At 40.0% G+C, this 25,969-nt stretch overlaps 1 long non-coding RNA gene and 1 pseudogene across 1 annotated transcript; one reads left to right on the top strand and one right to left on the bottom strand.

Moving 5' to 3' along the window:
* Positions 1–10,850: 10,850 nt before the first annotated feature.
* LOC148928409 (uncharacterized) lies at positions 10,851–11,773 on the bottom strand. Its single transcript, XR_016137601.1, has 2 exons — positions 11,395–11,773; positions 10,851–10,981 (listed from the first exon to the last, which is right to left on the bottom strand). It is a non-coding gene; the product is annotated as an uncharacterized LOC148928409 (long non-coding RNA).
* Positions 11,774–11,914: 141 nt separating this feature from the next.
* On the top strand, positions 11,915–13,410 carry LOC125192865 (uncharacterized; annotated as a pseudogene).
* The last annotated feature ends 12,559 nt before the right edge of the window (positions 13,411–25,969 follow it).

Below are 25,969 nucleotides of genomic sequence, written 5' to 3'. Positions count from 1 at the left end.
TTCCAACAGAAGTTACAACAACAATTATCGCCCTAATCAGGGGGGCAGTAATTTCAATAATTATAATGGAAACCGACCTCATCCTAATCTCTCTTATTCTAACAATAATTACTTGCAACCCCCGTAGGATTTAATGATAGCAAGGGAGGAGTAGTTGAGACAACCAAGAAGGAGGAAAAGTATGCCCAAGGGATCACAAGGATCTTGGAAGTAATCACGCAAGACAAGAAGGTTAATGACACCAAGATCGGAGTGGTTGAAGCTAGAATAAACAACCTCGAGCAGGGAATGAACACGATCTCAACTGCCATAGCAAACATCAACACTCAAATGGAGCAAATCCAAAAGAAGTTGGATGAGGATAGGGCAAAGGCAGTCGCACGAGTGGATGACATCAACAAGAAGTGGGTGGCAAAGCAGAAAACTGGGGACTGCCCAGTCGCCGGTGGGCCGCCACAACCACTGCAGCGGGCCACCGTTGAAGTACCGAATGGAGTCTGCCCAGCCGCCGGCGGACCGCCGCACACCCCACGGCGGGCCGCCACAGACAAGGCAGAAGCACCCACTCAGAAGGACTCGTGCGGCACAATGGGATTGTGCTACCTTTCCAAACAAAGAGGAAGTTTAAACATTTTTTGAACATGTTTTGTAAGGTTCATACTAACATTCCTCTAGTAAGAAAAAGCCAACAAAAGCCGACCTTAAGCTGCCGCATCATTGCAACGAGATCATCCAAAAGGAAAGGGCAGTAAAATTAGAGAGATCCGAGCCAATTCATTATTAGATGCCGGATTGGAGAGGGAAGGTTGATAAGGCCCTATGCGATCTAGGATCTTCCATCAATCTCATGCCACTGAAGTATTACGAAAAGCTCAACATTGGGCCGCTCAAAACTTCAGACATAACACTAAGGTTGGCTGGTAACTCATCCATAAAAACTGTAGGTATGATTGAGACGTCTTAGTTAAAGTCGATGATTTCATTTTCCCTGCCGATTTTATTGTGCTTGACATGAAAGTAGACAAGAACGTCCCTCTAATCTCAGGGAGAGATTTTCTTGCTACTTGCAAAGCTTTGATTGATGTAGGTTGTGGCGAGATCACAATTAGCGATAACTATAGCCAATCCACCTATATGATCGAGAGCGAGATGCTCAAGTTTGAGGAGGCAAAGCTGGCGAAGATAGAACGACAGTGTAGGGCAGTTATGGCCACGGATTCGACAAAACCCCAAGACCCTTTTGAAGTGGAGGACCCTTCTGCCTCCACTATCTACACTATAAACGAGGTAAGACGTTCTCCCAAAAAGGACGATACTAATCCCTCTACCTCTATCCCGCAGAAAAAGAAGCAAAAGAGGAAGAAAGCACCCAAGGAGGACCCCGGAATTTATGTTATCAAGACCAGTAAGGGGAAGTACAAGTGGTGGAAGAAGCTAGGGACCAAGTTGCTCCCTATGCCAATTTTCAACACTCGGGTCGCTGATCCGCCCTATTAACGACTAAAAATGAAAGCGCTTGTTGGGAGGCAACCCAATTTGTTTAATGTTGTTCTTTTCTTTATTTTCGTTTTTTTAATCAGTTAAAAAAAATAAAAAAAATATTAACGCGTGGCGGTCGCCGCACTTAACACGGCGGTCGCCACACGTGTATTCACATGTGCAGGATAGGTCGAGCTTAGGGCGGGCCGGAGGAACCGCTGACCGGGCCGTGGCGGCCCGCTAGGAAGCACAGTTTTTAAAACGTCCGGTGCAGCGGCCCGCCGCGCACAGTCCAGAGACGGGAAATCTCTTATAAAAGGTAAGTTTTCCATTCCTTTTCCGATTCCTTCTCAAATTCCTTCCTTGCACACAACCCCCACCTTTATAAATCACCAATTTCACACACCCACACTATCATTCTCTCATTTCTCTCCAAGTTTAGAGTTCTTCTCCAATTCTCAATTAACACAAGGTATGAATCCTAACTAAATTTCTGAGTTTTGTTTCACTTCTTTCATGGATTTGGGCATGTTTTGGATGAATTGTTCGAAGGAAACTCTTATTTTACGATGGGGGATGATTGTGTACTTTTTTCTTTTGATTTTCCATGGTGATATTGTGTTTTGGTGATGATTTGAAGCTTTGTGAATAGTGATTCCTTCTTGTTTATACTTTGCAATCATGTTCATAGCATTGTGAGGCTATTATTATTTGCATGAATTGCAACACTTGAGTATTCTATAGAGATTGTTGATATGTATTGATTTATTGTTGATACGTCTCTGCATGGGGGATGAATTCACGTTGGGGGATGGATTTTTGTTGCCTAGTTTGGATGTTTATGCTCTACATGTTTCCATGCTACCATCTAGGAAGTTTTGAACACCTAGCTTGCACTTATATGTTGATTCTTTGGTATTTCTTATAAGAGTGCAAGTTTGGGGGAACCTTTGATTTCCCATGTTGGTATACTTTTTAAGTATTGTACTTTTATTTTGTAGGAAAATGGGATCAAAGGAAAAGCCCGAAAATACGAAGAACTATAGCATTAGCCTTGCCTCGGACGAGCAAAAGGCCATGTGGAAGAAGTTGTCGGCGCGAGAGACGGCGCCCTCGAGGTACCCCCACGATTTCCCTCTTCAAACTTTAGGGATCGCAGATGAATTTTGGGCGTTGTGTGACGTGGGTGACGAGAACGGCCTCCGGTACATGTTTGAGAGGAAGTGGCCGTCTTTTAGGAAGTATATTCTCGAGTTCCTAAGCTCGTTGAAGGTCACCAAGGACCTCCGGTAAAACATCCCGCTTAGCATCGATTTCCGCCTAGGCAACCGATGACACTCGCTCACCATGGAGGATCTTTGCGGAATCTTCCATTGATTCGACCCCTACCCCGAGACCGATAATGATTACGACTTTGATGAGGTTTGGGGTGCGATGACGAATGAGCACGAGCATGCCGCGGGTTACGCCAAGTCTTCCTCAATCCGCAACCCGGTTTTGCAGTACCTCCACCGAGCCATGACCCAACTTATGTTTGCTAGGGTCGACGGGGGAAGTGTCTTCCAAACGGAGTTAAATGTGATTTGGTGCCTCCTCAACAAGAAGGGATTCGACTATGGAACCCTTTTTACTATCTATGTGGATCGGATCACGAAGAAGGATGGCGGCGTCATATGTTGTGGTGGTTTGATCACGGCAATCGCCGAGCATTTGGAGGTGTCTTTCGTTGGTTTGACGGAAGATGGCGGGGAGCGCTTCATCACTTATGAGGTGCTATTTTCAGTGGGGCTCTTGAAAACCGATTATTGGGGGCAAGGATTTTTCCTACAAGTGGCGGGGGATCACTTCCCCGTTCCCATCCCGCAGTTGACTAAGGTCGACGTTTGGGCGAACCAAGCTAATTGGAAGCTCAACACCCCGGCGCACCGGAGAGCCATTGAGGCTAACCCCGTCAATGGAGAATTTAGGAAGAGGAACACCGGCTCGCATCCCCATCTTTGAGGCTGATGAGGACTCCGCCTTCGATGCTATCGATCACTACACCGAAGAAGGGGAACACTCGCACGCCCAAGAGAGTCAAGTGCCGCCGCCACCGCCGCCCCAACGCCGCCAAGAAGAAGAAGAAGAGGGACATCGCCACCGGACTAGAGCAAACCGCCGCCGCGGAAGGCCGAACCCCGATGAAGAGTTTCAAGCAAACACCTCCGCCCAACTAGGAGATATCTACTCCTACATGCAAAACGTGTCCAACACTTGGGACACCCGATGGGCGGAGCAACAAAGGGAGACTGCCTACAACCGCCAGGATGGACGGCTCAAGGCAATTGGCGCACGGCGGAGCAACAATTTTGGGAGCAACAAAGGCTTGAAGACGTGCATCGCCGTCGTGAGATTGAAGAGCTCCACCGGATGGCCACCGAGGCTCGACAAGAGCGCTAAACAATGAGTGACGACATCGCCTATCTTATTGGTGCATTCGAGGACCTTTCCCTCCTCCTCCTAAAGATTGAAGAAGTCGAGCTCAATGACTATAAATGAGCATTTGTATCATGTTTTTGGATGTTTTTAAGACAATTTAATTTCTTGTTTTTGACAATTTTTGCTTTAGGTTAAGTATTTTTTTGGTTTTAGTTTAATTTTGTGTGTTGAAAATTTTTCCGCCGCATGTGCTTTAGCTCAATGACCTCTCCGCGGCGACCGCCGCATGTGCGTCTGCGGTCCGCCACCTGCTCGCTGGAACATTATGTTGTTGCGGGGCGACCACCGGACATGCTGCGGCGGGCCGCCGCCTGGGTGTATTTTTTCAGCGCGATTTTTCCAAAGTTTCTCAACTTTCGCCCTGTCAAGCCTCGACGCAAGAATTTTCAAGGTACGTTTTTTTTCAGTAGTTCACTCACGTCCTTACCAACTCTGCAAACTTATTTTACACTTTGTTGTAAATAAGTGTGGGGGGATGAAGTGGTGGACCGTGAGTTTAGGATTTTTCTTTTTGTTTTAGGTTTTTTCGTTTTTGTTTTTCAAAACCCCGTAGGTGAATTTTGTGTTCTAAAAATATTTTCTTGAATCTATGTCGTGAACTTAACATGAAGGACTTAGAAACACGCATGCTTAGGGATACACTTTAGATCGAGTTGCCAATGATATTACATTTCATCTATGTTTGAGTGTGGCTTAACGTTTTGATTTGATGGCTTGGTGAAAAGGTGCATAATTAGTGAATTGCTTGTTTGCCTTGAATCATGCTTTATACCTTGTGAGGATTTGAGCCTATATTTCATTCTTGTGTGATTTATCTGCATTCATATATATGTTTCTAGAACTTGCTCCTAGTCTTGCCTAAGTTTACATAGTGTTTAAGTTGATTTAGGAGGATGATTGGCCATCTTTTCTTAGCCTACTTTTGTCCAAATTATTGACCTTCTCAAAATTTCAACATTTTTCCCTTTGGAGCCAATTTTGAGCATTTAAGCCTATTCTTTGGAAGCCAAAATAATGGGGACAATTCCTTGGGTTAGTTAGTTTTTGCAATCTTATTTTGTAAAGGAATTGGAGAGATAAGGAGGAAAGTATAAAAAGTAGTGTGCTTAATATAAAGAAAGTACAAGTTGTGAAATTGAGAAAAATTCCAAATGTGTGCTTGATCTTAGAAAGAAAAAGAAAAAGAAAAAGAAAAAGAAAAAGAAAAAGAAAAAGAAAAGAAAAGAATGTGTGAAAGGTTGTGAAAAGAAAAGAAAATCAAAGGATTGGAAAGTGAGTTGAAGGAGAAATAAATAAAGTGTTAAAAGTGTCTTGGGTTTAGAGAAGTGGAGTTATCTTTACCTACCAAAGAGCCTACATACAAAGGATATTTTTATTTTAAGTCACTTTTTAGCCAAATATTCCTCACCTACCAAAGAGCCTACATACCAACCAAAGATAAAGACCTTTCGGACTTTTGAAGCTTAATCACATTTAGTAGAGGAGGGATTAGACTTTGAGCAAGCCTATGGTAAACTTTGCATGATGCATGATTTGAGTGCTTATTTACACATTATCCTTATACACTTTGAGAGTGAGAGAACACTTCCCATCTTTGGAAGTTTGTCACATGCGAGGGCTTGAATTCAAGGTGTTCCACGAGTTAGTAATGAAAGTGCACTAATAAGTCTTGCTTGATTTGATTGCGTTAATACATGTTTAATCTGTTATTCCATCTTTTGAGACAATTATGACATCTAGTCCTTGTGCATTCCGTGCGTCTATTCTTGTGTCTTTATTGTTTTGTTCAAGGGCAAACAAAAATGTAAGTTTGGGGGAGCTGATACGCTCGGATTTTGCATTGTTTTAAGGCCATTATTTGGTCCGTTTTTAATGACAAAGTCACTCTACACGTCCATTATTTGCATATTTTTTCTATTTTGGTATTTTGACGTGTTTTGTGAGAAATGTGCATAATTGGGCCGAAAAAGGGAGCCAAAACGCCAAGTTTGGAAATCTGGAGTCAGACGGCGACCGGCGACCGCCGCGGATGTGTGCGGCGACCGTCGGCGCCTGGCGGGCAGATCAATGCAGCGGTCCGCCTCGGAAAAATGTGCTTGGAAGAGAAGTCTCGTCCGGCGACCGCCGGAAGACGTGCGGCGGTCCGCCGCTAAGAGAACAGACTCTCTGGACTCCAACGCGGCGACCGCCGGCCAAGGTGCGGCGGCCCGCCGGAGAAAGGTGGCGAATTCGAGAAGCCCTAGATTTGCGCCCAGATTTACCATATTTTGGAGATCTTTTCCTTCTACAACAAGGAATGGCTTTCCCCTATAAATAATACCTTAAGCTTCATCAAAAAGAGTGAACTTCTACTTGCAAAATACTTCATAGAGATCAAGACCTAGGGTACTTCATTGGTGCAAGGAGTTGGAGAAGGATTTCAAGAACATCAAGAATGACAAGGATTCAACCTACGAGTTTTATTTGCTTTAGTTTTATGTTCAAATTGTCTTCCCTTCAATCTATGTTTTTAGCTTATTCATTTATGTGTAACTAAATTCATAGGATTCTAGGAATGTGTTAGTAACGACTTTGGTTATACAAATTCCTTTTTCTATTTAATATCCTTTTTGTTTTTACTTTGTTTCTTCCCTAAGTAGTTTTGATGCTGCATGATTGAGTGACACAATCTTGCATGATTTAATACAACTTGCTTCATAACTGTGACAGAGTTCTAGCGAGTTAGATCCACTTAGTAGACACTACAGTTAGTTTCCCTTAAAACGACATTGTTAATTGAGAGTGAGGACTTTTCAAGGGTCTTAGGAGCTTTTTGGAGTTACGTGTTAGGTATGACAACCCTAATCTTGTAATCAACGTTTGTATCGCATGAGCATAAGCTAGGTGACTCGTTCTATCAAAGTAATAACTGTGCTAGGGTATTGTAGTTGGAATTTTGTATAACCATAACTGTGAACACACATCCCTGGGATTTCCTTATCTCTATCGTCTTTCTCCGTGTTTTATTCGCTTTTAGTTGGTCTATGCTTTCTATTGTTTTTAGTTTTCCAAAAGTTTTCAAAACCCAATTGTTTTTACAGATAGTATTTGAGTCTTAGTAGATGATAGACACTTTGTGTTCGTCTTCCCCGTGTTCGATATCCGGTACTAACCTTTAGCTATACTATATATACTCTGTATATTTGCAGGTTCATTTAGTGCTAAAAAAAAGTGCATCAGATGTACCATGGATCAAAGTTAACACTGATGGAGCCTTCGTACCAAATTCACGTAGTCCAGGAGGTGGGGGAGTACTGCGGGATCATAATGGTGCGATATTGGCTTCTTTCGCAATAGCTCTGGAGGCTGGCTCGGGGCTTGAGGCGGAGGTCTTGGCAGTCCTTAAGGGCTACTGAACAAACAATATGGTAATCATATCTGGATCGAATAAGATTTTGAGACTGTGGTTAGGTGGATTTCGTTGGGGCAGCTGGGAGCAGCGGATGTCTGTCACAGTTTGGCGAGGATCAGGGGTGAGCTACGAGGTATTTCGTGGCAAATGTCTCATATTTTCAGGGAAGGTAACAAGTCAGTGACAAATCTGGTTTTTTCGAGGAACTCGACACCCTCCTTTGTGAAAGCTTGGTGCAGATTGGATCAACTAGGTCTTCCTAACTTTAGGTTTTGATGATTCCTTGTATTTGCTTGTCTAAGTTTGTTATTAGATTGTCCTTTTTCGGGATAGTCATCATGTAAATTCTTCTTTTGATGATATATATGAGATGAGGGTCCTACTTAACCCTCCATTGTGAAGGTGTTAGATAAAAAAAAAGAGGCAGAGGGCGGCCATGGTGATGCACTATTTTTTAGCACTATTAATACCTGCAAGTATACAGAATAGAAATAGTATAGCCAAAGGTCAGTACCGGATATCGAACACGGGAAGGCAAACACAGACTGTCTATCTTCTACTAAGACTCCATTACTATTTGGAGAACCAAGAGAATTTTGAAAACCTTTTGAAAACTGAAAATATTTGAAAGCAAATGACAATTAGATGCAATTAAAACACAAGGATAAATGATAGAGATAAGGGAATTACAGGGATCTGCGTTCACAGATATGGTTATACAAATTCCAAACTACAATACCCTAGCACAGTTATTACTTTGATAGGACGAGTCACCTAGCTTATGCTCATGCGATGCAAACGTTGATTACAAGATTAGGGTTGTCAATCCTAACATGTAATTCCATAAAGCTACTAAGACCCTTGAAAAGTCCTCACTCTCAATTAACAGTGCCGTTTTAAAGGAAGCTAACTATAGCGTCTACTAAGTGGATCTAACTTGCTAGAACTCTCTCACAGTTATGAAGCAAGTTATATTAAATCATACATAATCGTGTCACTCAATCATGTAGCATCAGAATTACTTAGGGACGAAACAAAGTAAAAACAAAACGGATATTAAATAGAAAATTAGAATTGTATAACCAAAGTCGTTACTAACACATCCCTAGAATCCTATGAGTTTAGTTACACATAATGGAATAAGTTAAACACATAGATTGAAGGGAAAACAATTTGAACATAAAACTAAAGCAAATAAAACTCGTAGATTGAATCCTTGTCGTTCTTGATGCTCTTGAAATCCTTCTTCAACTCCTTGCACAATGATGTACTCTAGCTTTTAATCTCTGGGAATTTATGTTGCAAAAAGAAGCTCTCGTTTGATGAAGCTTGAGGTCCTATTTATAGGGGAAAGTCAATCCTCATTGTAGAAGGAAAAGATCTTCAAAATTTGATAAATCTTGGAGCAGATCTAGGGCGAATCGGATTCGCCGCCTTTCTTTGGCGGGCCACCGCACCTTGGCCGGCGGTCGCCACGTTGGAGTCCAGAGACTCTATCCTTTCCGCCGCCGCATGACTTCCGGCAGTCGCCGGGCGAGACTCTTTTCCAAGTATAAATTTCCGAGGCAGGCCGCTGCATAACTTTGACCGCCGGGCGCCGACGATTGCCAACTTTGCATTTTGACTCCCTTTTTCGGCTCAAATATGCACATTTCTCACAAAACAAATCAAAATACCAAAATAGATAAAATGTGCTAATAATCGATATGTAAAGTGACTTTGACATAAAAAATAGAACAAATAATGGCCTTAAAATCGTGCAAAATCCGAGCGTATCACATGGCAGGATAGGTACTGGGTCTAGCAGCCAAGCCCCCACTAGAGCAGATACTTAACCTATGCTGGATCTGTTGGTGTCGATAAGTGTTCATAGCCAATTAGATCAAGTGAAATTTCATCCCCGAAATTTCTTTAAGGATGATAGAATTATAGTGCCCGAAAAATTATCTAGATGAAAGTCATCGCTACAATAAAATAATTAATGTTTTAAGGCTATAGTGCGATATGAAATTTAAAAATTATAACTGATATATGGGTTAGATTTTATAGAATTGATATTATACTTTATACAAGGAATTAAAAGTGAAGTAATGAAAGGAACACAATTAGGAACGGAAGTATTTAAATAATTATGGCGTTAAATAAATAGATTTGCAAGAACTAGACTCATTTCTCTTTTTTATAGCCAAAAGAGTCGTGTACTACTAGGTGAGATATGAAAATAGATCAGTTTTGACTTAGTCAATACATTATACTCATTTCGTCCCATTAAATATGCAACATTTGCTTTTCAGCACAAAATTTTATGTAGTATTGTTTTATGAGTTAATGAAGAGAGAGGAAAAGTAAGAAAGGAGAAAAAATAGAATGTATTATTTCCATTTTTAAAAACATTTCATTTTTAATGATACAAATAAAAAATAAAAACGTTTCGTTTCTAATGGGATAGAAAGAAATAGAATAATCAGAGTTTTACATAATATAGATAAACAAAAATATAATATATAAATAGAGTTTTCTAAAGGCTTACCTTTAGTATGTATATCTTCTCCTATTGGTCATTTCAAGGAAGAGAGCATATCCAGTTTATTTCCTCCTTCCAAGTGTTATTTCATGCCGAATTTATTGTATTGGGTAATCGAATACCCGTTGATAAGTCGATGTAACTATTCAACACTACTACACTTGCATTTTTTTAAAATATGGAAGATTGATGCAAGTGTTATAAAATAAAATTGAAATGCGGAAATGTAATTACTAAAATTAAAGAATAACAAACAACTTTGTAGACTACACTGTGATAGATGGTTTGGATATTTTCTTCAATATTATGATACCCTTATATCGGGCATTACAAAACTTGTGCTCCAAGTATTCTTGGGCACCAATCTAATGTATTTGTTAGCCTCCAAGCTAATATATTTCTTATCCTCCAAGCTAACACATTTTTTTTTTATCTAATATCTTTTATTTTTTCTAACACTCCCTCTCAAATTGAGTAGTTGGATTTCCGATACTCAATTTGTGAAGAACATCTTCAAAGCTTCTTGAGTTGAACTCTTGGATCCTTGATTCTCTTAATTGATTTCTTCATCCCAACACTTGCCTCAAGTTGAGTATCAAACTTTTCGATACTTAACATGTACGATCTTCACTTTGATAAATAGTTTATACTCGTATTTAGAAGTCCTTCAATTTTCATTGATAGTTCATGCTCGTATCATAGAGCTTCTTCTAGGGGTGTGCATTCGGGTTTCGGTACGATTTTTCGCCCGAACCGAATCGAACCCGAAAAATCAAAATTTGCCTAAAATTAAAACCGAACCAAACCGAAAAATCGAAAATCAAACTTAAAAAACCGAACCAAACCGAAAAAACCAAAATTATACAAAAAACTGAAAAACCGAAAAATCGAAAAACATAAAAAGAAAATACCATAACATGATCCATCACCAAAACAAAACAAATATTCAATCCACCTTCCACGAACCACAATAACAAATATCAATCAAAAGTCCAAAATAAATCCACTCTAAATCTTCAATAATTTCAACATATTACATCAAATGGAATTTCTTCATTTGCATAGTTTTCGACGGTATCTCCAAGTGCTTCACTTTCATTATTTGGCATCTACAACAAGAAAGATTTAGAGACACGATGAATACGAAGCACGTATACCCTCAAAAATTACAGAAACTTCATTTCTCCACAGATGGCGCCTTCCTACTTATACAATACAATTAGTCTAGAAGAGGATGTTTACATCCTAAAACTACTCGTGCTTCAATTATAAGGCGGCAAATAGGGAAACAAATTGGAAGAAAAAGGGCGTTGGGTAAATAGTAGAAAAGCATAAGCAAAAATATTTGTGACATTTAATTTTCACTGTCTTTAAATTCCCGAAAGCTATACAAGGTATGAGCTTACACATTTAAAAGAATCTAAAATTAAATACTTAAGCTGCTTCTTAAACAAATTATACTAAATAAAGGTAGAGAGAGAGGCAATGGGTCGTGAAATTGAAGATTTGGGTAGAGTTTTACCAGTAGCTGGAGGCGTGAAGCTGTGGAGAGGCGACGGCGTGAAGCGTGAGGGCTGAGGGACGATGGGCTGAGCCTGAGCTCTCTCTCTCACGGCGTGGAGCTGGAGCTGAGGGACACCGGGCTGGAACTTGTCGCTGGTGGTGTTAAAATTCTAATATCTTGTCTCACATCGGCTTGGTGATGATCCTATCTCTTCTATATAAGGATGGATAACCCTCCCCCTTATGAGGCCTTTTAAGGGGTGAGTGACCCATTTCTAATATGGTATCAGAGCAGGGCCCAAGTCGATGATTGTTTATCTCTTTATCTCTTCTCTTGCCTACCCACGTGATGGAAGTCCGATGTGTCATTCCGGCCCACACGTGAGGGGGCGTGTTAAAATTCTAATATCTTGACCCACATCGGCTTGGTAATGATCCTATCTCTTCTATATAAGGATCTCTTCTATATAAGGATGGATAACCCTCCCCCTTATGAGGCCTTTTAAGGGGTGAGTGGCTCATTTCTAATACAGAAGCACACTCTAGTGTGTGTGAATGTGCATATACATCTAACCTCACTGAGGAAATTTCGAAAAATTCCTCGATCTTCTTCCATTTTTCGTCGATTTTTTTTCTGTTTGAGGTGAGAGAGAATGGAGATTTTCTACTATATGGTGTTCGGCGGGCTGGCCGCGGTGGTGGCGGCGCTGGAGCTGAGCAAGAGTAACAAGGATCGGGTGAATACGTCTTCAGCTTTCAATTCGTTCAAAAACAATTACCTGCTCGTCTACTCGCTCATGATGGCTGGTGACTGGTTGCAGGGACCGTATGTTTACTACCTCTACAGTACATACGGTTTTGGGAAGGGTGAAATTGGACAGCTCTTTATTGCTGGATTTGGCTCTTCCATGTTGTTTGGAACAATTGTTGGATCTCTAGCAGATAAACAGGGGCGAAAGAGAGCCTGCGTGACTTACTGCATCACATATATACTGAGCTGCATTACCAAGCATTCTCCTCAGTACAAAATACTGATGGTTGGACGTATTTTGGGTGGTATTGCCACGTCTCTCTTGTTTTCTGCATTTGAGTCGTGGCTTGTGGAAGAACACTTCAAGAGAGGCTTTGAACAGCTATGGCTCTCTGTAACTTTCTCCAAGGCAATATTCCTTGGCAATGGTCTTGTTGCTATTGTAGCAGGCTTGTTTGGAAATTTTCTGGTTGATTCTATGAATTTGGGGCCTGTATCTCCATTCGATGCTGCTGCCATATTTCTAGCTATTGGAATGGCTGAAATATTATCATCATGAAGTGAGAACTATGGCAACCCTTCAGAGAGCAAGGACTTGCTCACTCAATTTAAGGGTGCAGCTGTAGCAATTGCTTCAGATGAGAAGATAGCATTGCTTGGTGCTATACAATCTCTGTTTGAAGGTTCGATGTATACATTTGTGTTCCTCTGGACACCTGCCCTGAGCCCGAATGATGAAGATATTCCACATGGTTTTATCTTTGCTACTTTCATGTTGGCTTCAATGTTGGGAAGCTCAATTGCATCTCGCTTGTTGGCGCGCAACACAGTTAAAGTGGAGAGCTATATGCAGATTGTTTTCGTCATTTCTTCTGCCTCTCTGTTACTTCCCATACTGACAAATTTCTTAGTACCAGCAGATCCAAAGAAGAAAGGCGGCAGCATTTCATTTGCAGGCTGTCTCCAGCTTCTTGGCTTTTGCACTTTTGAAGGCTGTGTTGGTCTTTTCTGGCCGTCCATTATGAAGATGAGATCTCAATACATACCTGAGGAGGCTCGAAGCACCATCATGAACTTCTTCCGGATCCCACTCAACATCTTTGTCTGTATTGTTCTATATAATGTGAACGCGTTCCCCATCACGGTTATGTTTGGCATGTGCTCCATCTTCCTCTTTGTGGCCTCCATCTTGCAGCGACGACTTGCAGCAATTGGAGAGAAGCCAAAAACCGAAGATTGGGCTATGATGAAGGAAAGAACCAGTGAGGCCTTTTAAGGGGTGAGTGGCCCATTTCTAATAAGCTAGTCGCTGGAGAAACGGGTTTGAGAGAGGAGGAGGCAGATCCAGAATTCCAGATTGCAGAACAGCGGAAGGCGGATTTTGTTTCTAGGGTTTTATTTTTACTTATATTTAAGTAATACTCCCTTCGTCCCCCATTAAAAGTCACACTTTTCCATTTCGGTCCGTCTCCAATTAAGAGTCACACTTCATTTTTACCATAAATAGTAAGTAGGTCTCACATTCCACTAACTCACTTCACTCACATTTTATTATAAAACCAATATAAAATAATGGGTCTCACATTCCACTAACTTTTTCAACCAACTTTTCTTTACATTTCTTAAAACCCGTGCCCAGTCAAATAGTGACTCCTAATAGGGGACGGATGGAGTAGTATATATATTAATATATATATAAAATATTAAAATAAAATTCGATTTTACCGAACTGAACCGAAAAACCGAAATTTTCAAAATTCTAAAACCGAACCGAACCAAAAAACCAAACAAACCGAACCAAATTTTGAATTTTCGGTTTGGATCTATTCGGATATCATTTTAAAATAAAATAAAACCAAACAAACCGAACCAAACAAACCGAACCAAATTTTAAAATAAAATTCGGTTTTTCAGTTTTTTTTCTCACCCCTAGCTTCTTCACTTCATCATTGATAGTTTATACTCGTATCAAGGATATCATTTTTCTTCATTGAAAGTTTAGACTCTTTTCAAGGAGCTTCTTCATTTTTCTTCATTGAAAGTTTAGGCTCTTATAAAGGAGCTTTTCATTTATCATTGAAAGTTTAGACTCGTTTCAAGGAGCTCTTCAATTTTCCGTTGACAGTTTTAACTCGTGTCAAGGAGCTTGTCAATTTTCTGTTGGTAGTTTTATTCATGTAAAGGAGCCAATCTAGACAGTTTTTACTCATGTCACATATAGTTTCTCTCATATAGTTTCTCCTACGTGTTTAATCTATAATTTGTTTAGTTGCCTCCTTTGCTTTAAAGTTTTCAGTTTTAAATTTCAACCCACCCTGTGTCCAAACTATCATTTTAACCCCTTAAATTATCATTTTATAATACAAAAGTAGTACTTTTGTTCAAATATTATCATTGTTCTTATACTATAATAGTACTCACTATCTTCCACAATAATGGAATCATTTTTTCATTTCAGGACATTCCATCATTGTAGAGTCATTTCCCCATTTAAAAAGTAAGGTTTTTTCATTCACTTATTTTATTCTCTTTCTTACTTTTTTCTCTTTCCTATTTTATCATCTCTTCACTTAATATCTGTATTATTTCTTTTTTAATCTTCGTACCGAAAAAAAGTGACTCTATTGATATGGAACAGATGAAAGTATCATTTTCTCAGTAATTGATATAATACCATGCAATTATAATTTCGTTAGAATCCTTGTTAAATGACCATCAATTTAATATTATTTTAGAAAGTGTTGTTAGGTGGAATAAACTAGAGAGGAAAAAGGTAGCTGGATATTTTAACGAGGAAAGATGAATTTGTGATTGTTATAATTGATACATATAAAAAGGAAAGATGGTCATCTTGAATAGGACGGAGAGAATATATTTTTTATAAAAAAATAATTTTAATTGAGAAAGTTATTAAAATATTAAGTTTGTAAGATCATTTTTAAGAAAGAGAAGGTGATTATGTAGTTCAATCACGTGAATCACTCGCCCCTTTTGATTATGTACTGACTAAAATATCCTTAAAAATTATGCAAAGGATATTCTCTCTGTCCTATTTGACCTGACACGAGTTTTAAGAAAAATAATAAGAGGTGAGTTAAAAAAATTAATGCTATGTGGGTCTTAATTTTATATATTACTCTCTCCGTCTCATAGTAGATGTCACAGTTTCCTTTTTAGTTTGTCCCGCAGAAGATGTCACATTTCCATTTAACACATAAAATAAAACCTCCTAAAAATCCCTTTCCGTCCCACAAGTGTGACATCTTTTTTGGGAACGGAGGGAATATAATTTTATAATAAAATGTGGGTGAGAATAAGTTAGCGGAATATGAAATCTACTAATAAAAATAATAAAAATGAAAAATGACAAATTTTAAAAAACAGTCGAAAATGGAAATAAATGACAAATATTGAGGAACTGAAGGAGTATTTTTTATTCTAAAAATGATAGTTTTCTAGATTGAATATGGACCACAATTTTTGGAGTGTATGATCTAAATAAAACTCTAGTTGTCATTCTAAAATACCCCAATCCCTATATATATTTTAATTAAATATATTCCACAATTGTACATAACGACTATTTAACTCTATATCTAAACCATCAAATGAAATACTTTACTATTCTTTCTTTTTTCTTTTTTCTTTTGTGTCTTTTGCAATATACTGCATCCGTACCAAAGAAAATAATCCCTTCTAGGAATTATTCAAATTAATTTATATGTCAAGTAGAGAGAATAAAATAAAAGAAAAGGAATAAAGTAGAAATAAGTGTTTACTGTTAGTAATGAATCATTTTGATTAAGACAAACTAAAAAGGAAAGTGAGTCATTTGGGACGAAGTGAAAGCTTTCCGTTCATTTTATTTGAACAATCTAAAAATTCTTAATGATTTTAATATACAGCAATAATCTTTAATGCAAATGGACGGATGATTGAGATACTAATACTTATAGCTGGAGTACTTAATACCATACTTCTAGTGGCTTTATATTTCCTAATCTCTCACATGGAATCCATGTTAGGAGTATAAGATTTTGGATACACTCAGACTAAATAACATGCTTCAGCAGCCTGTGTGATATTCGAGTCCCATTATTAATTAAATAATTTCAGAATATTTATTATCAAAATAAAAAACTATATTATAAAAAATCATAATCAGTTATTTTTTTGGTAGATATTGAAATTTGAAAAATCTAGCCTAGTCATATAATAGTGAATCCAAATCGATTTAAGTTTAAAATTTTAACAACAATAATAATACTCCCTCCGTCCTAAAAAAATTGACAAACTTATAAACAACACAAGTTTTAATCTGCAATGGTAAAGTAAGAGAGAGATGAGAAAGTAAGAAGAGAAGAGAGTTAGTAGATTTTGTGGTCCACAATATAAATGATTTTTATTATTATTATTCGTTGAAAAACTTCCAATATTTAGACTTTGCCTAATTTTGAGGAACAGTCCAAAACGGTAAAAACTAGTCTATTTTTTTGGGACTAATGGAGTAGTAATCCATCCATTTCACGGTAGTTGAGTCATTTCATTTTATGCACTCATTTTGGAAAAATGATGCTCCAACCGTCCCCAGAGAGTAAGCACTTTGGGTTCGGCACTAGTTTTAATGTAATATTGGTAAAGTAAGAGAAACATAGAGAGAAAAAATAATTAAAGCATCTGGAACACCTCGACTTTTTCTACCTTTTTATTTATTCTTGAAAGAACATCGTTTGTGGACCTGAAAATTTTTCACCTTTGTTTCAGAGAAAGATTTTATAAGTTTGGGCTTAAACAATTATTCTCTTCCTAACCAAATTATTTTCCATACTTAAGAGAGGAATATGTTGTAAGCCCAAATCATCTTTATTTTTCTTCTTCATGAGCCCACTTTAAATATAACCAATTGAACGCCACTTTTCATCCAACAATTTCAGTTCCACAAAACCCGCTTTGATCGGTTTCTATTGACTCCTTGAGATCAGTTTTCTACGTATATATCTCCCCATGACTCCACGTTTCACCATATTCAATCCAACAAATCGAGAACTAAAAATCAGAGGAGGAGAGTGCAGATAAACAAATTCCTTTTCCCTCTTGTCAAAAAGAGGCTACAAACGGCTAGTACCTATTACCAATAACTTGGTAAGTGCTATTACAATAAATAAGTGTTTTTTCCTAGAGATAATTAATATGTGATAGTTCCTAGAGTGATTGAGTTGTTCTCTAGAGTTGTAATTCCCCTATACAAAGGGAGTATCTGTAACTCATTTATACAACAAGAAATACAATAACATTCCTTTCTATTCTACAACATTTGCCACCATGTTCTATCTTCCATACACCGCCTCTCTCGATTACCATCTTTAAGATGGTATCAGAGCAGGATATAACGGTGTGGGACTCAGAAAAAACTCATCACCGTCCCAAATATACCTTTTCCGGCCATTTGTAAACCTGCAAAACAGAAAATCAGCCATGTCAGAATCTGACTCAGAAACAACAAATCAACCATTGATGAACTTCCCAGGAGAATTTGCTGCCCAATTGGCCGAGTTTCTCAGGCAGATAAATGCCCAACCAAAAACCCAAAATCAGCCACCTCCACCCTCAAATAAACTAGAATCATTGGGGGAGATCTATGTTCAGAGCAAGCTCAACGGGGACAATTACTCCGTCTGGACAACATTGATGAAACGGGCAATCGGAGGGAAGGCTCTGTTATCTCACATAAATGGAGTTACTGACCCTCCTCCTAGCAACGACCCAAGTTGTCCGAAATGGGAGCAAAGAGACCATTGTTGTTTCAACTGGATTATAAACAACATTGAAGCCAACTTAGTGAATGAAGTTTCACAATATGAGACGGCGCGAGACCTATGGGAGGGTCTGGCCGTCACATACGGGAGCGGAGCCGACCCATTCCAAGTATCCGATCTCCACAGACACGCCTACAACATGAAGCAAGGAAGCATGAGCCTCGAAAGTCTATGGAATAAATTCCAAGACCTCTGGATTTCTATAGATGCAAGGGATCCAAATCCAATGGATACTCCATCAACAATTGAGAAATACAATCAAATCACTCAGAGACATAGGTTATATCAATTTCTATGGGCTTTGGATGACAGATACGACACAATCAAGAGAGAGATCTTGAATAAAGATCCATTACCAACGGTGAGAAGCGCTTATGGTCTAGTAAGGTGCGAATATGCAAATGAAAGGGTACTCAAACCTCCAGGCGACTCACAATCAACCGGAATCGGTGTCGGCCTGGCAGCAATCAATCGGAATAAGCCGCCACCACCCAAATTCTCCCCAAATCTGGACAAGAGCCGACTAACATGTAGCCACTGTGGTGGGAAGAAGCATACAGCTGACACATACTTCCACCTCCACGGATTTCCCGATTGGTGGGAAGATATGAAGAAAAACAAGCCGAATCGGAATCGGAATGGAGGAGGTAGAGCGACGGCGGCAGTAACCGTTGGGGACCGAGCTACCAACACTGAAAACTCAGTGGGAAACATCGGTCAGTCCAACACGGCGGGAAACAGCGGCGGACAACCCAACGGAAAGAATGGAGGCGAGGAGAAGAAGGCCGTCGCCTCGGTCTCGGTTGCTAGGGTCTGGTCGGAAGGTAACCCGGCACCGACAATCGTTACCGGCATCGATAGAACGGCGACGGAGAAGGAGGCAGAGTCTAGGGTTGGAGAAGAGAAAGGGGTGGAGGCGGCGGCGGAATTGAGGGTTAAGGGGGGTATTTATACCCCCAATTTTCCTAAATTCGAAATCCTACCCCAAAACTCCTCTAAATTCCACACTAGACCCCATCCCAGAAAATCTACTCAAAACAACCCCCACACTTTCGAAATTTCTAAAATTACCCCAGAAAATTCAAAAAAAAATTCTGTCAGCCCCAACAACTCCGACATTCTGTTTTTTCAACCCAATATTCCGTGTCGCAACTCATTTAAAGCCTTAGCCTTCGCTTCATCCTACACAGTTGAACCCAAAGAGAACCAATGGATTTTTGACTGTGGTGCTACCGACACAATCTCTTGACCCCAAAGATTTCCTCCAAATATCTGCACCCACTAAAACCTATGTCCAAACTGCTGGTGGGGATTTAGCTCGAGTTGAGGGGGCAGGCACCATTAACATTTCTCCAACCCTCCGGCTCTCTAACTGCCTTTTTTGTCCCAACCTTCTCCCATAAATTATTATCCGCCAGTCATGTAACACAAGAATTGAATTGTAAATTGCTAATGCAAACTCATTTTTGCATGTTACAGGATACCAAGACGGGGACGATAGTTGGGCGTGGCACTGAACGAAGCGGACTGTACTATGTGGATGAGATAGTTCAACAAAGCACGGCGTTATTGACTCATGAACCAACTACAAGAAAGGCATGGCTTTTACATCGTCGGTTGGGGCACCCCTCTATAGGGTATCTGAAATTAATGTTCCCTAAGATAGCTTCTAGTGTGCACCTTTTTAATTGTGAAACTTGTCACCTGGCCAAGAGCCATCGTCATTCCTTTAAACTAAATAATACTCGAGTATCTGCCCCGTTTTCAATGATTCACTCTGATGTCTGGGGTCCCGCCCCAATTAATGGGGGCCAGGGTCTCCGTTATTTCCTCGTGTTTATCGATGATTTTTCTCGTATGACTTGGGTATATTTCCTAAAAAATAAGTCTGAGGTTTATGAAAAATTTACCCAATTCTACAGTATGGTCCAGACCCAGTACAAACAAAATATCCAAGTCCTACGGTCTGACAATGGGGGAGAATATATAAATGCCAACATGAAAACCTTTTTTATTGAGAAAGGGCTTATCCACCAAACTTCTTGTGCCTATACACCGGAACAAAATGGGGTAGCGGAGCGTAAGAATATGTACATCCTAGAAATCACCAGGGCTCTCCTCATTGAATCAAAAATTCCCACATCTCTCTGGCCAGAAGCTATAGCCACCTCTGTCTACCTTATGAACCGTCTCCCAACAGGTATCCACAACTTCAAAACCCCTGTTGATACTTTCATCAACCATGAAGCCATCCAAAAACCAACATACCTCACTCTTGATCCCAAAGTCTTTGGTTGTACTGTCTTCGTCCACATCCCGAAACATGAACGTACCAAATTCTCTCCTTGCGTCGTAAAATGTGTTTTCCTTGGGTATGGTGTCAATCAGAAAGGGTATAGGTGCTATGATCCCTCAACTAAACACATGTACACTACCATGAACTGTGATTTTGTTGAAACTGAATATTACTACAGCCAATCTAGCGGTCAGGGGGAGAATCAAACCAGTCCAATTAGCGACCCACTACATTAGCTTTACATCCCAAAAGACACAACCCATCATCCGAAACAAGGGGAAACCAAGCAAGGGGGAGATGAGTCACGAGAAGGAGACATTCCTGTCACAGAATTTGATCCAACTGAGGAAGCAAGTAACGAGCTATCACAATCCACTAGTCAGCCTGCAGAGTTCGGAAACACCACCCAATCATCAGCTCCGTCTTCAAATCCTGAGGTAAACAATTATGCTGGAGTTCCATTAGCAATCACTAACAATGACAGGACAAGCCAAGAAGGAGACACCAGCAGCATAAACGAAGGAGGAAAGCAATATGAACTGCCATACAGAAGTACAAGGGGGATCCCTCCCAAAAGATACTCTCCAGACTGGAAAGGAAGGAAAACAAAGTACTCAATAGCAAACATAGCTCGAGGACACCTCACAGAAATGGCCCGAGCATTTGAAGCTGCCCTCTATGAAGAAGAGGAAATTCCCCAGTCCTTTCAAGAAGCAGTTAAGCACAAACATTGGAGGGAAGCCATGAAGAAGGAAATTGATGCTTTGATCAAGAATGGCACATGGGAAAAATGTACGCTACCAGAAGGGAAGAAACCAGTCGGATGTAGGTGGATTTTCACCATCAAAAGACGTGCGGATGGATCAATCGAGAGATATAAAGCGCGATTGGTGGCCAAAGGATACACTCAAGTGTATGGAATTGATTACGATGAAATTTTCTCCCCAGTTGCCAAACTTGACACAATCCGAGCATTATTGTCAGTTGCGGCTTGTAAGGATTGGTCACTACATCAATTTGATGTGACTAATGCCTTCCTCCATGGAGAATTGGGAGAAGACAAAGAAGTCTATATGGCAGTTCCACCTGGATTTGATGGCGAATTTGGATCCGGGTAAGTGTGCAGATTGAAGAAAACTCTATACGGCTTGAAGCAATCCCCAAGAATATGGTTTGGAAGATTTTGCCAAGCAATGATCAAGCATGGATTCCGACAGAGTTTTTCTGATCATACACTCTTTACAAAAAGGAGAGGAGATAAGATAACATGTCTCATCATCTACGTTGATGACATGATTATCACGGGGGATGACACAGAAGAAATCAACAACCTCAAGAGGAATCTGTTCAAAGAATTTGACATGAAAGATCTCGGCCCACTCAAGTACTTCTTAGGAATAGAAGTGTTAAGATCAAATCATGGAATATTCTTGAGACAGAGAAAATATGTCCTCGACCTATTGGCAGAAACTGGCCTCTTAGATTGCAAGCCTGCTGACACACCAATGGTACCAAATCACGGGCTGAAAATTATTGAGGGGGCTGAATCTGCAGACCGAGAGAAATATCAAAGGTTAGTTGGTAAACTTCTCTATCTCTCACATACCAGGCCAGACATCGCATATGCAGTTGGAATTGTCAGCCAATTCATGCATCAACCGCAAGAAGAACATATGAATGCGGCCCTACGAATAGTAAGGTACCTTAAAGGCACAGCCAACTATGGGGTATTCCTAAAAAAAGGAACGGACCTTGAAATAGATGGCTATACAGATGCTGATTGGGCAAGTAATCCAGTCGATAGAAAGTCAACTGGAGGATACTTCATATTCATAGGAGGCAATCTGGTTACTTGGAGAAGTAAAAAGCAAAAGGTAGTAGCCTTATCTAGTGCTGAAGCAGAGTTCCGAGGTATCAAGAGTGGACTCATGGAAATCATATGGTTAAGGAGATTACTTACTGAGATCGGTTTTTCACCAAACCGCAAGAGTAAGTTATTTTGCGACAATAAAGCAGCAATCAGCATATCAGAAAATCCTGTTCAACACGACAGAACGAAACATGTTGAAGTCGATCGCCACTTCATTAAAGAGAAATTGGAAGGCGGAATCATAGAATTTCCGTTTGTTCGATCAGAGGAACAATTGGCCGACATCTTAACTAAAGCTGTGAATCCCAAGAATTTTAGAGAAGTTTTGGCCAAGTTAAACATCGGAGATCCCGTTGCTCAACTTGAGGGGGAGTGTCAAAAAGAGGCTACAAACGGCTAGTACCTATTACCAATAACTTGGTAAGTGCTATTACAATAAATAAGTGTTTTTTCCTAGAGACAATTAATATGTGATAGTTTCTAGAGTGATTGAGTTGTTCTCTAGAGTTGTAATTCCCCTATATAAAGGGAGTATCTGTAACTCATTTATACAACAAGAAATACAATAACATTCATTTCTATTCTACAACATTTGCCACCATGTTCTATCTTCCATACACCGCCTCTCTTGATTACCATCTTTAAGACCTCTATACATTCACGCAATTCTGCACCAACTTCTTTCAATTCTGAAACCGAGAGAAATGAGAATTTGAGAGAAAATAGTGAAATCCATATCCTGCAGTTAAATGGAATCAAATAGGAGACCGAGAGGAGAGAAATCGGAGACGCAGCGGTGGCACGATCTGGTAACGGCAGCAGCAAAACTTGCTTACGAACAACGGCGACGATTGGTTCCGACGGAGAGGCGGTGGCGCTGTGCTTTTCTATCAGGAGATTGAGAAAGGGGCGAACGAAATGTAGCGATGAACTTAACTGCGACCGAAGGAGAAGGGGACAGCAGCGGTGCCACGGAGGAGGTGCGCGATGGTGACGGCGGCGGTGCAAATCACGCCCCGGTGAACATGGATTAGAGAGAGAAACTGAGCGAGAACGTGATGATGCCGGTGCTGCAGGCAGACGGTGGCGGCGCTGCGATGAAGGTTTAGGTGTGGGAGAAAGAGATGGATTTCAGTTGCGGATTTCCTGATTCTAATTTGAGAGAGATGAGACACGGAGAACGCGATTGAGAAGAAAGAGATGAGGGAGAGAGAAGCCAAGCGATCGCAACGCGGTTGGGCGAGCAGCAGCAGCTCCTGCTGCGTCACGACATTGGCGGCGGTGCTGGTGCTATGTTTTTCCGGTGACGGAGCAGCATTGTGACCGGGCGGACAGCAGCGATGGGGCGGCTGCCCATGAACCGAAATGGTGGCTGTGCACGTCCAGTGACAGCGGTGCCAATGAAGACGGCGGCGTGTGACCGATAGTGCTGCAGGCATATTGGAGCAGGGACGGATAGCAGGGGCTGACCGCGACGGCGGCGGGTGGACGGAGGCGACTGAATTGAGGTGATGGGCGGAGAGAGAGAAAGGCGACAGATGATGTGTTTCAAGTGAGAAGAAGAGGATTTCAAATCCTATTTTAGGAGTTCACGTAAGGAAGGTGAGGAAGATTTAGGATTTGGCCTTGTTTTATTTAAATATATTTGGGGCTAATGAATTAATTTAGATATTTGGACCTACTGTTTTAATAAAGGACATGGATTGGAGTACTTGGTATGGGCCAAATTTATTAAATGAAGATTGGGCCGGAGTGCACTAAATCAATGGGTGACTTCATGTACGTTTTTCGAGAATGGAATGGAACACAAATTACGGTTTCATGCGAACGAGGTGGGCTTTCGAACTAAATACTTTCAAGAGCTTTAGTTTTAATATATCGATTCGAGCATCATTTTATGTGACGAAATTTCCTTCTAAGTGATTGAAATTATTATTTTCATTTCATGATAAGGTGATATATGTGTTAAAGTGAAAGTGATGTTATGTGATGTATGTGTTGATTTATTGACTGATATTTTGAATTGCTCGACTTGTTGATGTGATGTGAGATGATGCCCGACTTTGATTGAAAAATGATTTATGTTTCAAATACAATTTATGAGAAAAATAAAGTTGAGAAGAGTATGTCTTATGAGAAAAATGGAGTTTGCAAAGGGTATGTCATGCCATGTTTTTGTTTTGAGAAATGTCTATCTGTTTGTTTAGCAAGGGAGTTACTAGACAAATTGAAATCGAATTCGGGTCTGACTAGGGAGTGAGTCCCTACTCAGGCTAGTGTACACAATTGGGGATCGTGAGCCGTCTTTTGGGTCGGCCGGTCTGGTGATCGAGATTTGGCCATACTCTCGTTTCACATGTTGTTGAGGTTGTTGATGTTGAGGTGGTTGATATTGATGAGTTTGATGAGTTGATGATTGCTTAGTGGGGAGTGAGTCCCTACTATGAGTTTAATCGAATTCGGGTCCTAGAAAGGGTGCGTCCCTACTCAGACTAGTGTACACAATGAGGACTGTGAGTCATCGAATGGGTTGGCCGGTTTTCGTGCTCGTGGAAAGTGGCCACCTTATTTCTTATATAATAAAAGGGAAATGGTTGTGTTTTGAAATGGCGTGGAAAAGTATTTGCGATGAGACAAAAGTTAGTGGTTGAAATGATTTTAGTGTTTCTCGACATTTTAAAGTAAAACCCGAGATTCACTCAATGGCGGCATGACATAACTGTTTTTATAAAATTGTTTTGGCATTTGTTCACTGAGTACATCAAGTACTCAGCCCTGCATTTGTTTTCCCTATGTGCAGGTTGAGCGGTGACGAGTGCGGTGGGTGTTGAGCATAAAAGTGAAGAATGTTTATCAAATGTTCAGAATATGTTGTGTCTTCATACATCGCAGTACTACTTTCAAAATGCTTCCGCTGAGTTGTTGTCTTTCTTTTGAGTTCTTGTATTGTTGAGATTATATTCTTTTGAGTTGTTGATTGTTGAGATACTCTGATTTTAATCGAGCTATAACTATTATTTCGAGCTTTGGTGGAGTTGTGTATTTTTTTCCCTTTCTTCCCCGCTTCTTTAACCCTCCCCTAGTCGCGATTCACCGTGTTTTCTATCCTTAGAAAATGCGGTCGTGACAGCATCACTAGTGGAGAATGAGTTCCACCTCATTAGGGTGAAAAAACTTTCCAAAATTAGAAAATGCATAATCTTGGGACGGAGGGAGTAATAATTAGATAAAGTGGAGAAAAAGTAAGCAAGAGAGAAAATAATGTAGAGAAAAGTTTTATCTACATTATTCGCTCTTACTTTACTATATTTCCACTTTTAACTATTTATCACTCCAGTTTTTTCTAGATTATTCTCTTTCTTACTTTACCACATTTTTATAAAACGAGTGCAGAAAAGTCAACGTGACTCCTAATGTGGGACGAAGGGAGTATCATTTTTTTAAAACGAGTGTATAAAATGAAATGAGTCAACTACCGTGGGATGAATTACTAATGGTTTGCTTATCTGATCCAATCTAAATATCTATAATTATAATAATTATTACTCCCTCAGTCCCTGAAAATTTGTCACTTATTTCCTTTTTCGTCCGTCCCTAAAAATTTGTCACCTTTCACTTTTACCATTTTGAGTAGTGGACCCTACATTTCACTAACTCATTTTCACTCACATTTTATTTTAAAACTAATATAGTATAAAAATAGGACCCACATGAGACTAACTTTCAACCCACTTTCTATTATATTTCTTAATACCCGTGCCGGATCAAATGGTGACAAAATTTGGGGGATGGAGGGAGTATAAAATTATATAAACTCCATACTCAAAATAATAAAATTCGAAAATAAAATAACAACAGAAG

This window comes from Salvia hispanica, chromosome 4 (genome assembly GCF_029641045.1).
Source record: "Salvia hispanica isolate PSC_SH4W2 chromosome 4, Shi_PSC_v1, whole genome shotgun sequence".
NCBI lineage: Eukaryota > Viridiplantae > Streptophyta > Magnoliopsida > Lamiales > Lamiaceae > Salvia > Salvia hispanica.
The sequence above is the reverse complement of the archived record's forward strand: the minus strand, read 5'-3'. Positions and strand labels throughout refer to the sequence as shown.